General features: G+C 52.2%; 1 protein-coding gene and 1 long non-coding RNA gene across 3 annotated transcripts in view; one reads left to right on the top strand and one right to left on the bottom strand.

Moving 5' to 3' along the window:
• Positions 1 to 15,749, bottom strand: part of JPH2 (junctophilin 2) — a 65,615-nt gene that overhangs the window by 19,141 nt on the left and 30,725 nt on the right. The gene's annotated exons all lie outside the window — the stretch shown is intronic.
• LOC124249203 (uncharacterized) lies at positions 12,961 to 14,792 on the top strand. The gene is made up of 3 exons (XR_006891294.1): positions 12,961 to 13,181; positions 13,283 to 13,362; positions 14,219 to 14,792. It is a non-coding gene; the product is annotated as an uncharacterized LOC124249203 (long non-coding RNA).

Here is a 15,749-nt window from a genome sequence, read left to right on the forward strand (position 1 = left end):
GAGTGCTAACTATGTGCCAGACACTTGACCTATGTGGTCAGCTGAATAATGGCCCCAAAGATATCCGAGTGTGGATCCCTGGGACCCGTGAATGTTACCTTATATGGCAAAGAGGCTTTGCAGATACCATCAAATTAAGGATCCTGAGATGGGGAGATTCTCCTGGATTACGCCACAGGCCTTAAATGTAATCACAAGTGTCCTTAAAAGAGGGAAGTGGAGGGAGATGTGATGACAGAAGAGGAGAAGGCAAAGGACGGGAAGACAAAAGCAGAGCCTGGAGCGACACGCTTTGAAGATGGAGGAAGGGGCCACAAGCCAGGGAACGGGCAGCCACGAAGAAGCTAAAAAGTCAAGGAACCGGCTCCTCCCATCAGAGCTTCCAGAAGGACCAGCCCTGCCAACAGCCTGACTTTAGACCAGTGAGACTAATTTCAGACTTTCGACCTCCAGGACTGTAAGAGAAGAAATTTGTGTTGTTTTAAGCCCCCAGGTTGTGGGAATTTGTTACAGTAGCAACAAGAAGCTAGAACAACCTGTGTGATTGCACGTCAACCTCAAGACAACCTACTTTACAGGAGAGGAAATGGAGGCTCAGAAAATTACCTGCCCAAGGCTCATAGCTAGTAAGTGCCAGAGCTGCAGGCACCTGAATCCAGGCCCGTGTGGGGCTGCAGCCTGCGCTGACCCACACATCTGCATGCTGCCGCAGGTCAAGCCCTTTCCAGAAGGGCCCAGACACAACCCAGCTTCTTCCCCCAGGGGCGTTGTGAGGCCCTGAATTTTATCCCCAGCATTCACCCTGCCTGTCTGAGAGGGCCCAGGGCTAGTGGTTACTAGCAGTAATGTCCCCTACATCCCCAAAGAAAGGCTAGTCCATTGGGGCCTGGGAATTGCCTGGCTGACTACGTATGAGTGAGGTCTGGCTGCACTTCAGCAATCAGTGGAAGCACAGTTTGCTAAGAAAGTAGGTCCTGGGGCCTGCCTGATGGCGTAGTGGTTGAGTTCACACGCTCTCCTTTGGTAGCCCAGGGTTTGTGGGTCTGGATCCCAGGTGCAGACCTTCACACCACTCATCAAGCCATGCTGTGGCAGCATCCCACATACAAAATAGAGGAAGACTGGCACAGACGTTAGCTCAGTGACATTCTTCCTCAAGCAAAAAGAGGAAGATTGGTAACAGATGTTAGCTCAGGGCCAATCTTGAAGGAAAGAAAGAGAGAGAGAGAAAGAGAGAGAGAAAGAACGAAAGAGAGAGAGAAAGAGAGAGAAAGAGAGAGAGAGAGAGAAAGAAAGAAAGAGAGAGAGAGAGAGAAAGAGAGAAAGAGAGAGAGAAAGAAAGAAGGTCTTAAATATTACCACCAGAAAAGAGAAATGGTAATTATGTGACATGACAGCGGTATTAGATAATGCTAAAGTGGTGATCATTTTGCAATATATAACTGTATCAGATCAACACATTGTGCACCTGAAACTCACACATTGTTATATGTCAATTGTATCTCAATAAAGTTGGAAAACAAAACAGTAGCTTCATTAAACTCTCTTCAACTGAATCTTTTGAATACACCCCTTCCTGCCAGGACTCTGACTGATACGACCTCTTCAGATCTTTTGCATGTGCATATAGTATGCCTATTCCAAAATAAGTAAATATATTTTAGAAACCTAGCACCTATCAGTGGGAGGACTTTTAGAGCTATGGTTTAATGTATTCCTTACAACAACTCTAAGGCGTAGTATTGTTATGGCCACTAAATAGGCAGGGAAATAGGCTCCAAGAGGCAGTGTGACCCAGGGCAGCCACACAGCTGGGAAGTGCAAGGCTGGGGCTGAGCCCCTGGTGGCCTGATGCTGAGCCTGTGTCATCCAGTGCAGGGTGGGCCCCAGGGGACATTCCAGTCTAAGCCTTGTGCACCCCACAGGAAGAAGGCAAGGACTGGGTTAACACCCAGGTCTCCTGGACTGGTCCTGCTCTGTGCTGTGTTCTCTAATGCTTTCTTGGAGCTGGAAGGCTTGACTGAGATGGAGGCAGCGGGGTGACATTAAAAATATCCAGTAACTGCATAGGGGCGCCAACCAATGAGAATGGTGTGGAGGCCCTCCTGGTGTGCCAGGTGGTTAAACATTTAGTTTCTGGGTCCTGGGGAAGACAAGGTTCTGGGCAAGAGGCCACGAGTACAGGACAGTAACACGGGGTGGGGAGCACTTAGGGGTCTCAGGGCAGCTGCTGGTCACAAACTGGTACAAACTGGAATCTTTCAGAACTTTAACAACTGGCACGATGTTACAAGAGTGTCCGGCCAGACACTAACCCTGCACGTAAGTTTTCCTTCTTATGCCCCATCTGGTCCAGGAAGCCTTCGCCACAGGCCATCCCCAACAAATATGATCTTGACCCTCTCCTTAAGACCACTCAGTGCTGTTCCCAGAGCTTGGAGGATAAAGTGGAAATGTGTTACGATGTTACACGCATACCACTTCATGACCTAGCTCCTGCCAGTCTCTCTGGTCTTAATCCAAACCAGCCCTCCAGACAGCCAGAAACTTCCAGTTCTTCACACGTGCCCTATTGTTTCCATTTCTGGGGCTTTTACACAGGCTGTTCCCTTTCCTGGGAACTCTTCTCCCCAGTCTTATCCTTTACGTCTTCATCTGGCAAACTCCTATTCATCCTTCAGGACCCTTCCTCAAGAAAGCTTACCCTGACTGCCGGCTCTCTGCTCTTGCAATCCCCTGCACTTAATTGCCAGACTACTTCATCTTCCTGCAACTAGTCTGTGGGCCCCACAAGGGGCAGAAGCCTCATTGCTGTGCGCCTGCCACCAGAACAGAGGCTGGCACACAGCAGGAGCTCATGGGCATCTGTTAGGTAAATGTTGTGCTGTGCGGATCACATTTATCTGACTGTGAGACTCACAGAGCTGGAAGGACCCTTAGAAACCATCTCCCCTCATTTAAGAACAAGACGGTAACAAGGAGGAGGACCCGAGGCCCAGAGAAGCCTGTGTGATCGTTTTCAATAATTGAAAATAAATCATTGTGATTGTTCCTCTGTTACAGACATGTTGGAAGGGTCACTTACCACGCGACAGGCCCTGGTCTCCTGCTTACACACGCTATATCACTCACCTGGACAACACTGGTAAGAGAAATACCAGTACTAAATCCTCAGTGACAGAGGGGGAACTGGGGTGCTGGGCACTTCAACAACCTGCCCAACGGCACACAGCCAGCAAGGAGGGGAACCCAGGCAGCCTGGCCCCAGAGTCCCTGTTTCTCCAACACCATGCTCTGCCGCCACTCCACAGTGTGGCCATGGGCACCCCGAGGGAGGCCAGCTGGCCCTGCTTCTGCCTCCTCTAGGGAGCTGGCCCAGGCCTGGGCACATGGCCGGTGCTCGTGGAAGCCTTGAGCAATCAAGTGACACAAGAGTGTGATTGCCTACCAGGTATGAACCGAGGGTAGGACCCCAGATCCCTTCCAGCCTCTTGCTCTGGGAACCGGGGAGGCTTCAGACAGCCTGGGAGTGGCCCTCTGCAGAAGGCCACGATTGTCACAATGCTCCAGGAGGGGGTGGAGCCTGCTGGCAAATGGCCTCACCTTTTGCCCACTCTGCTGCTTGGGTCCCACCCCGCCAGGAGGATGCTGAATCCCCTGGGGCATGTCATCATCACCATCACCATTACTAACAGGCGATACTTGGGGAGCACCTACTGTGTGCCCAGCACTCTGCTACGGCATTTGCATGTGTCATCTCACTTAATCCCCACCACATTCTCTAAGGTAGAGTGCACTATCAGTTCCCATTTTACAGGTGGGAAACTAAGCATAAGAAGGTATATATAACCCAACTCGCGAGCCAGCAAAGGGAGAAAGCCAGGAAATCCAGAGTGGCTACACCAAAGGAAGAAGACGGGGGGCCGGCCCCGTGGCTGAGGGGTGAGGTATGCGCACTCCACTTCGGCAGCCCAGGGTTTCGCTGGTTCGGATCCTGGGCCTGGACATGGCACCGCTCATCAGGCCATGCTGAGGTGGCATCCCACATGGCACAACCAGAGGCGCTCACAACTAGAATAGACAACTATGTGCTGGGGGGCCTTTGGGAAGAAGAAGAAGGAAAAAGAAGATTGGCAACAGACGTTAGCTCAGGCGCCAATCTTTAAAAAAAAAAAAAAGATGGAAGTATCAGTTAGTGTTTGGTAAATAAATGAACAGCAATGGGACATACTGGAGTATCTGAGGAAGCCATCTGGTTTAAAGCTAATTCGGTCTGACTCTATTTTTTCAAAAGGGCCTGGCGTGGCCTGTCGAGCATGTGTTGTACATCTGCTTTAAACATTTACTATGCCCCAAAGACAAGAGTGATGCCCTTAAAGATAGGGATGTAGCTTCCCCCCGATATCGGCATTTCGTGAAGGATAAGCATCTCTTTCTGGAAACTAAGGATTAATTACTGACCTGCTGTGCTCACCTTGTGACCACCGACCTGCTGTGCCAGAGAAGCATCTCCTGACAGTAGTAACAGAGACATTCCTGTCATATGTGATGGATGCTCTTTGTTCCAAGATGGTGTATAACCACTCTGTACACCCCACTTCTTTGGTGCCCTTCCTTCCTTAGGGAGGGAAGGCCCCGGGCTACAGTCCTCAGACCTGGCTCATAATAAACTCACCCCAATTTTGATTTGTAGATTGATTATGGATTACTTGCGTTGACATGCTGGAGTCAGACGACCTGGTTTCAACCCCCAGCTCCTCTACTTTCAAGTTGAGGGGCCTTTGCCAACTCATGGAACCTCTCCAAGTCTCAGATTCGCCATCTATAAAATGGGTTAGTAGTAGCACTGAGCTACCACTAGGCTTATCGTCAGGATCAAGTGGACTGTGGCATGTGAAGTGTATATCCATTCCATCTTGACAAGTATTTTCTAAGCACCTACTGTGTGCCACGTCCCGGACTAGATCTGGGTGTACAACTATGAACAGAAGAAACCCACCTCCCGGCGCTTACCGACTAGCCTAGCTGGTGCCCTGTGCGTAGTAGGGACCCCATGAATGGGACCTGCTATTTGTGTTATTATTACTTAGAGAGTGATTTTTCTTCCCAAGGGTTGGACTTCCCACCCCAGCGAGTCTGGGTCTGCAGGGATCGCCTGCCCCAGAGCCCGCTGACTTGGCTCCAGGCGTGCTCTGCCCCCCACCTCAGCTCACTCCGGCCAGTGAGCTCACCCCACAATGGCATCGCACACGGCCGGAGTCAGCAGGCATCTCCTGCCTAAATAAGGACAAGGCGCCCAGGAGAGCTTTCTGTGAGCCGAGGAATGTGACAGCTGAGCCCGCCCCGCCCAGCACCCTCCCCCGCCTCCGGCCCCTCCCCAGGTGCAGCTCTGCTCTGGCATTCCAGCTTTTCCCAGAGCAGCCCCCAGTGGCCCTGACACCCCCCTCGCTCCACCCCAGGCTGCTCTGAAAACTGATAAGGAGCCTTGGGAAGGAATTCCAGGCAGCTACATCTGCTCCTGGGGGCTGGCACCCCTGCTGCCACACAGGGAGGAAGAAGCCACAGGGAGGGCCAAACCCAGCCCCAGCCCTGGAAAATCGCACCCCTTGTTTCAAAAAGCCAGAGACTTGACTTGGCCCCGGGCGCAGCGCCAGACATGAGGGCTCCAGAGGAGATTCCGAGCCCGTGACTGTCTTCCTGTCACCAAACCATGTCCCAGTGGTCAGGGCGGGGATAAGTCCACAGCTCCTGGTGGGGTGGGCGAGGGGGAGAGATGTCTAGCCCTGAGCATGGGATCAGGGAGGACCTCTTAGGGAAGGTCTCACTGGGGTAGTGGTTAAGGGGGAGAACTCTGGCACCAGCCTACCTGCATTCAAATCCTAGCCCTGCTTCTTCCTAGCTGTGTGACCTTGAGTAAGTTACTTAACCTGTCTGCACCTCTGTTTCCCCATCTGTGAAATGGGAGAATAACAGTACCAACCTCACAGAGTTGGGAGGACTCAATGCACTGGTATTCGCAAAGCGCTTAGAGCAGTAAGAGGGGTCCTGTCCTCAGGTCTTGTCTGGCCTGACCAGAGAGCTTATCACTCAAACCAGGGCACCTGGGGCCGAGAGGGAGGCTGGAACCTAGCAGGAACCAGTGCTGTCGCAGGCACACACAACCATGTGGTCATCTCAGCCTTGACCACACTAAGATGCCAACTGAGGCTGAAGATCAGTGACTCAGTCTGTCATCTTTGTAAGCCCTGCAGCACCGAACGCCATACCCAGCACACAGCAGGTGCACACAAGGGCTGCTGAAGTTTTGTTTGTTTTAAAGGATCTGACCTTCACATTTCCCAGGAAGAATAAATAGCCCTTACGATGAAGACATTTAAAACCAAGACTTGCCCTAGAGGCCAGAGAAAAACTAAGATTTCATTGCATTAAGAGGTATTTATTGAGCTCTTCCTGTGGGTCCATGCCTGGGCCCTGGGGTGGCAGGGGGAGGGGGAGGAAAAGAAGTGTCTCAAGGGAGCAAACTAAAGAAAGATTCCATCCCTGGTGACCAACCATGGCTGGTGGGATAAGGAGGAAGGATCCGGAGACAAGGCCCGAGGTGGAGAAAGACAGCACCAGGGAGGAGTCAGGCGGCCGGTGGGCCTGACGGATGTGTTCTTGGGAACAGATGGGATGCAGAGAGGGCACTGGGGGAAGGGCGGGGACGGCCCCAGCGAAGGCAGCGAGGTGGGCAGGAAGGGGGCCTGTGGGTAGGAGAGGGCATGTCATCATGGCTAAGAACCAGGTCCTGGGACCGGCCGTCTCTACCCTTTATGCACTGGCTGACCTCTGCATTCCCTGCATCCGCTTCTCCTCACTTCCTGCAGCGCACAATGCGGCCAGCGATGCCTCCACCCTCCGGGGTTACCCAGGGACCAAACGAGGTGCCGCCTGTGGAATTCGGTCAGTTTGTAGTTCACTGCAAATGCAGAATGTAAGCTCCACGTGGAAGGGATTTTTGATGGTTTTGTTCATGGATGAATCCCCAGAACCTAGAGCAGCGTCTGGGCCACAGTAGACGCTTCATAAAAATGTGTTGAATGAGTAAACAGTAGCCATGACTACTATTATTGTCAGAATTATCACGCAGTGATAGGCCTGGTCTAGCTGGAGCAGAGGAAAATACAGGAGCCTGTTTCACAGATGAGGAAACAAGCCTAGACAGGTGAAGGGATTTGCCTGAGGTCACACGGCCAACAAGTCACAGAGCAGGAACTGACTCCCCGCCAGGCTCTTCACCCCCACCTCCCTCTGTCCTCCTTCCTGCCTGCCTTCTCTAAGCATTTCCTGGGTGCCGACTAAGGGTGGGCATCCGACAATGGAACAGGCACATAAAGAAATTTAAAACCAGAATTCTGGCCATAAGGAACTTACAGACGAGTAGAGAAGATCTGCAGAAGAACAACCCAATCTGGAATGTTCAGGCTTCTAAAATAGGAAGCCCATAAGGAAAAGGAACATGGTCAGCTTCCCTACAGATAGGACCTCTGAGCTACAGCCTGAAGCAGAGCAGAGACGGGGAAACCAAGGCCAGGGCTGAGAGCGTGCCGGAGCCACTCACACAAGCTCTCGGCTGCTCCCGAGAGCCCATTATTCACACATCTTCCCGGCTCTGCGTTCAGTGACTGCACAGTGGCAGCCTGAAATCGAGCATAGGGCTGTATTTACACCGTGGAAATCGGCAAACCCAGGGAAGCAGGGTTCGCGTCCTCCCCCGGCCCCGCACCCCACAGCTATTTAATCAGCACGTACATCTCAGAATAGACAATAATAGGAAAAAAGTTAACTGTCTCAGCAGATTCAGACCCTTATGTTTTACCTCCTCCCTGGGCAATTTCTGCAACCCGCCCCCCGGCCCCGCCCTTTGGAAAACCAGCTACTCGCTCTCTTGACAAAAAGCTCCTGAGGTTTGCCGTCTGTGACCCCAAGTCTCCCCTCCCCTACTTAGCTGAGCAGGTCTCAGCAGTCATCTGCATAGAAAAGAAAACCTGCAATCTGCTCTGTGAAGGACTGGGGGAGCTGACGAGGACCCCTCCATGCTGCGGACACACGTCCTCCCTTCTCCGTGCATGTAGTCTTAGAAAACGATAAAGTTTTATTTTAAATTCTGAGGCTGTGGTCTTATTTCCACAGCTGTGTGAGCTGGTTAGAGAAGAAAAGAAAGAAGTGATGAAAAGGTGTTCTAAATAGAGGGAACTGCAGGAGCCAAGGCACAAAAGGGTGTGAAAACAAACGCACACACACGTGCACACACACACTTATGTACTGGGTGTTTAAGAAACTGAGAAAAGTTCAGCCTACAATGATGTGAGTGAATGAAGAGATAGGATGGAGGCAGATGATAAAGGGCCTTGAATGCATGCTCACTAAGCATGGCTGGGACTAGGTAGCAGTTTCCGCTTCTTCCTGGGCACACGCCTAGACCATTTCCCAGCCTCCCTTGCAGGAACATGTGGCCATGTGACTGGATTCTGGCCAATGGAATGTGAGAGGGAGGGATGTGCCCTACTTCCGGCCTGGCCCATAAAAACCTCCCACTTGCATCCTTCTATATGTTTTCCCTTTTCACCAGCTTGATGCACAAGAGCATGACGACGGCAGAGCCACAAGACAGAGGGAGGCCGGGCCCCTGAATCGTGGCTTGGAGGAGAGCTGCCCACTGATGAGGGCACCCCACTTTGCACTTTACCTGAGTGAGAAATAAACCTGTGCTTGATCTGCGCTACATCTGTGTGTTTGTTTCCCACGAACAAATGAAGGATGGAAGAAGATGAGGGAAAAGCGGCAAGAGAGGTTCTGGGCTCCTATCCACTCTGGGCGTCTCCGATTCCAGCGCTCCCCCAGCAAGCATCAGCCGTGAGGGAAACTGTTTGTCACAAGAGGACAGGAGAGGAGGACGGTCTCTTTGGCAAAGATTCAGGAAGGCACCTGTTAGTGTGAATGCCTGACTTTCTTTCATAAGAGCCCCTCAGGCTCACTGATGGTCAGTCACTGACGAGCATTTAGTGAGTGCCCACTGTGTGCAAGGCCTGTCTAAGCTTGGGCTCCTCTCAGCTCGAACTCTGGTTCCTGGAGCATGGGCCCTTCCAAAGACTGACTTCCCTCTCTCTGAGGCTCTGTGAGGAGGGAGCAGAGAAACCTGCCCTTCAGGCCAGTGTCTCTACAGAACAGGGTGCCTACTACTGGTAGGACCAAAAATGACAGGTACTGGACACTCACTAGGTAACATTGTTCCTTTAAAATATGACTTCAGCCACCCTGATTTCATCAGTGAGAAACTCTCATTTGGTGCTTATATGTCTTTAACACGTGTCTTACACAGCCATACATCACTTAACACAGGGACACATTCTGAGAACTTCCTTGTCAGGCGATTTCGTCGTTGTGAGAACATCATAGAGTGCACTTACACAAACCTAGATGGTCGAGCCTACTACACACCTAGGCTCCATGGTGCTAATTTTATGGGACCACCGTCGTATATCCGGGCCGTCATTGATCACAATGTTGCTGTGCGGCTCGTGATTGTATTTCCGTTTTTAATAGAGAGAGAGCAGAGCAGCAAGCAGCCTTGATCCGAGCTTTCAGGAGGCAGCAGTACTGAGGGATGGTTTAATGATGTTTTGTTTCAGTGTATTTTTCTCTTTTTCTGAGTCTGTGTGTGTGTATTTGGCTAACTTCTCTTTATCTAACTGGATTTCTATTTATGGTAATAATGTAAAGTTCCTTTATAAAGATAAATTTAAGTCTAAGAAAATTAAAATGTTTTTTAAACAGTAAGGAAACAACTACCCAGGTGGTATGCGGTACATGGCTCAGGAAGGTACCTCAGTGACTGGCATTTGGGAAATCCTGCCTTACCCCATGCCGTCACACCACTGTGCCTTTGCCCATGCTGGTCCCTCTGGCTGCTCTTCCATGCTGACCTCACTGGGCTGCCTTGGCCTCAGTCGGGGCTGAAGTCATCTCCCAAAGAAACCACGGCTACAATAGCTGCACGTGGCTGGGGCATGGGAAAGGCCAAGCAAGGAGGCGGGTCTGGGACGGCTGTTTTTCCAAGGACAAGGCAAAGACAGCTCAGTGCCCCAGGAAACAGAGACCCGCGGGGGCAGGGACTGGCCCAAGGTCATTCATCACGTGAGTGGCAGACGCCTTCTCCCCCTCACATGATGTGGATGGGAAGACAGAATGGGACAACCACCCCTGACAGCCTTTGATCCAGTAATTGTCCTTCTGGGAATCAATGCTTGAGATCTACGGATCCATGGGTGAAATGAGGTGTGTACAACTTTATCTAACACAGCAAAATTCTGGAAACTACCCAGACAATCCTGTTCAGCAACGGGGGCCTGATTAAATAAATTATGATGCAGCTATATAATGGAACACTATGTGGGTGTAAAAAAACTGACAAAGTTCTTTATGTGGAAAGCTATGAAAAGATCTCTGATATATACAGAGCAAAGAGAAAAAAGCAAAGTTCAGAAGAGTACATATAATCTGCTACCTTTTGTGTAAGAAAGAGAAAAGTAGGAATCCAGATATGCCTTTGCTGAGGTTACGTGGAACTGTATGAAACCACCATTTTGTCAAAATGGTCAAATATTAGCAATTTCATAAGTTCCCCCTTAATATATGTGTAAAGTAACTCTGGAAGGAAAGGAAAGAAACAACAAACAATAGTTGCCTCTCGGGAGCGGAGGTGTTGACAAGAGGGGAACGGGCAGAGGAGACAGACTTTACATATTTATAACTGTGGGGTTTTGAACCATATGAATGGTAACCTATTAAAAAAATACAGGAAAAAATAATCCGGGCTCCAGGCGGCTTTTCTGCCGCAGGATGCGTGTCTCTCTATCACCCCGGCTGGGGTGGTCAGGGAAGAGCTGTGCAGCCCTGGGGCCCGGGAGGCTGCCCCAGGTTAGCCTCTGACAAGCCCCCTTCTAGATGACCTGCTCTGTGGCATTTCTGACCCTCTACCTGGTGGGTCAGAGCTCCTGGGCACCCCCCCCACCCTTGGCCAGGCTTCCGGCAGGACCATACCAAGTCCCATGGGGTTACGGTCTGGCAGCGGGCTTCCCAGATAGGCTTGCAGGAGCTGGGCTGATGGATCAGAGCTTCAGCAGTGATGTGACAGCCCCACGAGGGATGCGGCTCAGCCAAAAGTGGCTTTAGGGATGGTCCACACTGCAGCCCCTCCCTCCCATCTGCGGTCCCACTCCACACCCCTCCCCAAGACATAAGGAGAGGCTCTCCCTGGGGTGAGTGCTGGGATTATGGTGACACCTAGGCGACCCCAGCAGAGCTCACCCGGTCTGCGCTCTCTGGTTGTCCATTCACCAGCACCAGAAGGAATCACTGACGTAAGAGCAATATTAGTTATAATAATAAAAATGACAACGGCCACTACTGAGTGATTACTACGTGCCAGGCAAACGTGGGTTATCTCATTTTGCCCTCACAAGGCCCTCAGCAGTCAGCACTATACCAATTTACACCACGTTCCACAGTTGGGGAAAGTGAGGCTAGGGGAAGTGACGTGCCCAAGGAACCAGCGTTATCCGACCCCCAAACCTGAGCTCTTGGTCGCTAAATGATGCAGTGCCTCTGTTTCTCCCGCAGAAAATGGAGAAAGTGAGGAGACTTGAGAGCAGAGGCCGAGGGAAGGGCCTGGAGAGGCTGAGATGGAGCAGACTCTTGGGGTTGCTAGGATCACAATCTTTCAATCTCTGCAGGGACAGACATTACTAGCTGCTCCCCAAACTTCCACTCTCTCCTTCTTCCCTGCTGATGGAAGCCTAATGTCATTTAGGGAAGCAATGTGCCCAACAGAAATATTCACCTTCCCGGGTTCCTTGCACGTAGGGGAAGCCATGTGACCCATTCGGGAGGAGACGTAAATCCCTGCTTCGGCTTCACTTTCCCGTGAAGAAAGGCTGTTGCATTTTTTTGACCTCTGCCCTGGAATGCAGAGGTGAAGCCAGGAGTGCAGTGGCCATCTCTGAGGACGAGGACAGAAGTCTCACTCCAAAGAGAGTAGGAGGGAAAGGCAGATGGAGGTGGGTCCCTGAGGGCAGCAGGGGGCAGCCACAACAGCCCTGCACTGCCTCTCTGATCTTCTCACGTGAGACGGTAAGCCCAGTGGTTAGGACACAATGGACAGGTTCCGTTACCTGCAGCTGAACACAGTTCTAACTGATACTGTCCCCGAGGGCAGAACTGGGACCAACGTGTAGAAGGTATGGAAAGGCAGAACATTCTTCTGGTTTTAGCAAATCCAAAAGTCAAAGCTGTCCAAAGTTGGCCTGGACCATCTGAGAGGTGGTGAGTCTCCCATGCCTGGAGACACAGAAGCAGCCACTGAAGGACAGCTTGGCAAGGATGACGGGAAAGGCATTCCGACGTTGGCTGGGGCAGGACCAAATGGCCTTCCATGCTTTAATCATACCCACTTTGAGAGGTGAGGAAAGGACCCCAGGAAGTGTGCCCAGTTATGTGGGGGCAAGGCTGTCGCCCTGCAGTGACCTGCAAGGCCCTACCACGGCCTGCCCAACGGGACTTCAGCAATGAGGGATCTAGTCTACGTCCGTGCTCTCCGATACGGTAGCCACTGGGCACTTGACACATGGCTACAGCGACCGTAGGACAGAACTTTTAATTTATTTAATTTCAATTAATTTACATTGAAATTTTCACATGTGGCTAGGGTCTCCCACATTGGCTAGCGCCCCGTCCCTGCCCCACCCCGCACTCTCCCTGGCCTCTGTCGTCCTCCCCTCTCACGCCACGTCAGCCATGCTAGAGCACTCCAAGCACACGCCCACACGGCACACAGGGTCCCTGTCCTCCAGGAGTGTAGAACCAAGCAGGGAAGACAGACGAGTAGGACAATGAGGGGGTCGGTACAGTTGAGGCAGGGCACATAGGGTACCAGGAACAATAAAACAGGGAACCCAGATGAGAAGGGAGCTCAGAGCTGCCTTCCTTGAGGAAGAAACATTTGAGTTGCAGGAGGCCTGATGAACAAGAAAGTGTTAGCAAGGTAAAGAGTAAGGGAAAAGCATTTCAGGCAAATGGAACAGCATGTGCAAAGGGCTGTGGGCAGGAAAGAGAATGGCCTTTTGGAGGAACTGTGGCTGAAGGTGAGCGATGGGGAGAGGGGTGTGAGATGGGGCTGGGGGGCAAGCTGGAGCCAGAGAGGAGGGATCTTGCGGGATGAAGGAATCTGAAATTCCTCCTACAGGCAGACGCCACTGATGCCCATATTGCAGCTCCTCAATCTTCCAGTTTCATCCATAGCTGTGGAGGGCAGTTCCACATATGGTAAGATTCCCCCAGCACCACCAGCGAGCATCCCACGCAAGCACAGCTCTCCGCCTTCTGCCCAGAGTCTGCTCAGCTGCTGCAGGAGGCTCCTCACCCCCACCTCAAGTGCAAGCACGCCCAGAAGTACAGGGGATTTATGCTCCCTGGGGAAATCTTCACTGAATGGGGGACTGGAGCCAGAGGAGAGAGTTTTGCCCACACCCCCCTAACCCTCCATGTGCACAATCAGGGTGGCATTCTGGACCAAGGTCCCTGCCCAATCCAGTCCCTGTGGCCTGCAATGATGACTGGATAACACACACTCATATTGGCTTTTCCTTCTTCCCCATCTCACACTCCCCACTCACTTCCTCCGTCCTGGCGTCACCTCCCACATGAACTTCCTGCACCCAGATCCTCCTCTCAGGCTGTGTTTTCAGGGGAATCCAAACTAAAGACCCCGTGAAAGTTTTGTTTGCCAGAGTGGCATGGTCAGGCTTACATTTTTAGAAGCTCACTCCAGCTATGGTGCAGAGAAGAGCAGAGGGCAGGAAGGGGAGTGAAGTGCTGATGAGGGGCCCTCACAGTGGTGCGGTGAGAGGTGCCAGCGGTAGTGGAGACAGAGAGAAAGGGGTAGAGACGAATATTGGGCACTTGGTCCCCCCTCAGGACCAGAGGCTCGGTGGCAAGGTAGGGTGACGTGGAGGCTTGGCCCGGACCCGCCTGGCTGCGACAACCAGCCTGACCAAGCGCCATCGCTTAAGCCCGGCCTGGCTCCGGAGACCTGTTGCAAAGGTGCTATTTTTAGAGAGCTGGGTGTTTACTTGAAGGATTTGAAGGCTGGGCTTTATTTTTAACTCCTCTCCCAGGGCAGGGCCTCACTGGTGTGGACTTAGGAAGTCAAGTGGAAGTCGGCTCGGGCTTTGGAGACCCGGGGGAGCCAAGCGGCCTGCACCTGGGGGAGGAGGAAGCTCGGAGGAGGAGCCTGTTGGCCTCTCCATGTTCCGCTCGCCCGCGTCTCTGGGTAAGAAGAAAGACTTAAAACTGCCCACAGCCTCTACTTACCCAGCACCCGCCAAGCACCAGGACCACGCAGAGCCCTCCACACACATCATCTCACCACAACCTAGAGGCGCGGCTGTTACTGTCCCCATTCTACAGACGAGGAAAGTGAGGCTCAGAAAGGACCAAGGACACATGGCCAAGGAACAAACAGGATTTGAACCTCAATTTCTCCATCTCCCCAGCCTATGCTCTCGGCTGCTCTGCCATTCAAAAGCACGGACAGGCCCCACGGTCCAGGCACGGACCATCAGGCTGGCAGGCTGGGAACCTGAAATGTTAGAGCTGAAAGGCCGTCCCTTCCAACAGTGGTAAGGGGGGCAGAGTCTGGATCCGAGAATTGCAAGTCTGCTTGTGTCAGTTATTTTGGGACTTTGGGTAAGTTTTGTCATCTGTGAAATGGGTTAATATAATAAATAGCACCTCCCTCATGAGGATTAAATGAGAAGATGCATATAAATGGAATTAGCACAGAGTCTGGCACCTGGCACTGAGAAAGGGGCACTGATCTTTGCCAGGCACTGTCTTAAGCACTCAATCCTTGCATATACCCACGAGGCGGGTTCTCTCATGATCCCCGTCTCAGAGATGAAGAGATGGAGGTTTAGGGGCAGGTCACTCGCCCACGCAGCCAGCAAGTGTCCAGGCCTAGACCCCAGGCAGCCTGACACTCCAGCACTTCCCCGACGTCAGCCACTCTCATGCTCGTCACTGTTACTCCAGCACCCTGTGTCCGGCCCTGCCAGGGCTGACCCCTGAGCCCCTGGCACTGCTGGGGCTCAGCTCAGGTGCCGGGGACAGGGCCACACATGGCCTCACTTGATCAGACCTTTCACTGGCATGTAGGGAAACCCTTTCTTTTGGGCAAAGGGGCATTTTTCTCCGAAGGTGCAGGCTGTTAGCCTGTCTCTTCTCTGATTTTGCTATTTATGCTGAAAAATCAAGCTGGCAAGGTTCTGGAGCTGGACTGTAAGCACACTTTACAGGGCTGAGGGAGGGGGAGACAGAAACCTTTCTTCCCACCTCCCACAGCCCTGGCCTCTGCCCAGCTGATTTATTCAATGCGACCCAGGAGCCTCCCCTGCTCCGCCCTCTGGCCACTCTCCTCTCTCTGCTCTGACCCTGAGTCACAGTCCCTTTCGAGGCCTGTTTCTCCATCTGTGAAATAAGCACATTGGGCAGCCTTCGCTCCAAGGTGTCCTCCAGCTCTGATCGGCTGTTTCTGAGGACTGAGGGGAGCATGTGGAGTCTTCTCTCTGGCTCTCTACTCTCCTGGTTTGGAAGGCCTGGCTCCCCCAAAAGCATTGCCCCCGCATTTGAACATCTCCCTGCTGCCAGGGACC

The sequence above is a fragment of the Equus quagga genome, chromosome 12, assembly GCF_021613505.1.
Source record: "Equus quagga isolate Etosha38 chromosome 12, UCLA_HA_Equagga_1.0, whole genome shotgun sequence".
Lineage (NCBI taxonomy): Eukaryota > Metazoa > Chordata > Mammalia > Perissodactyla > Equidae > Equus > Equus quagga.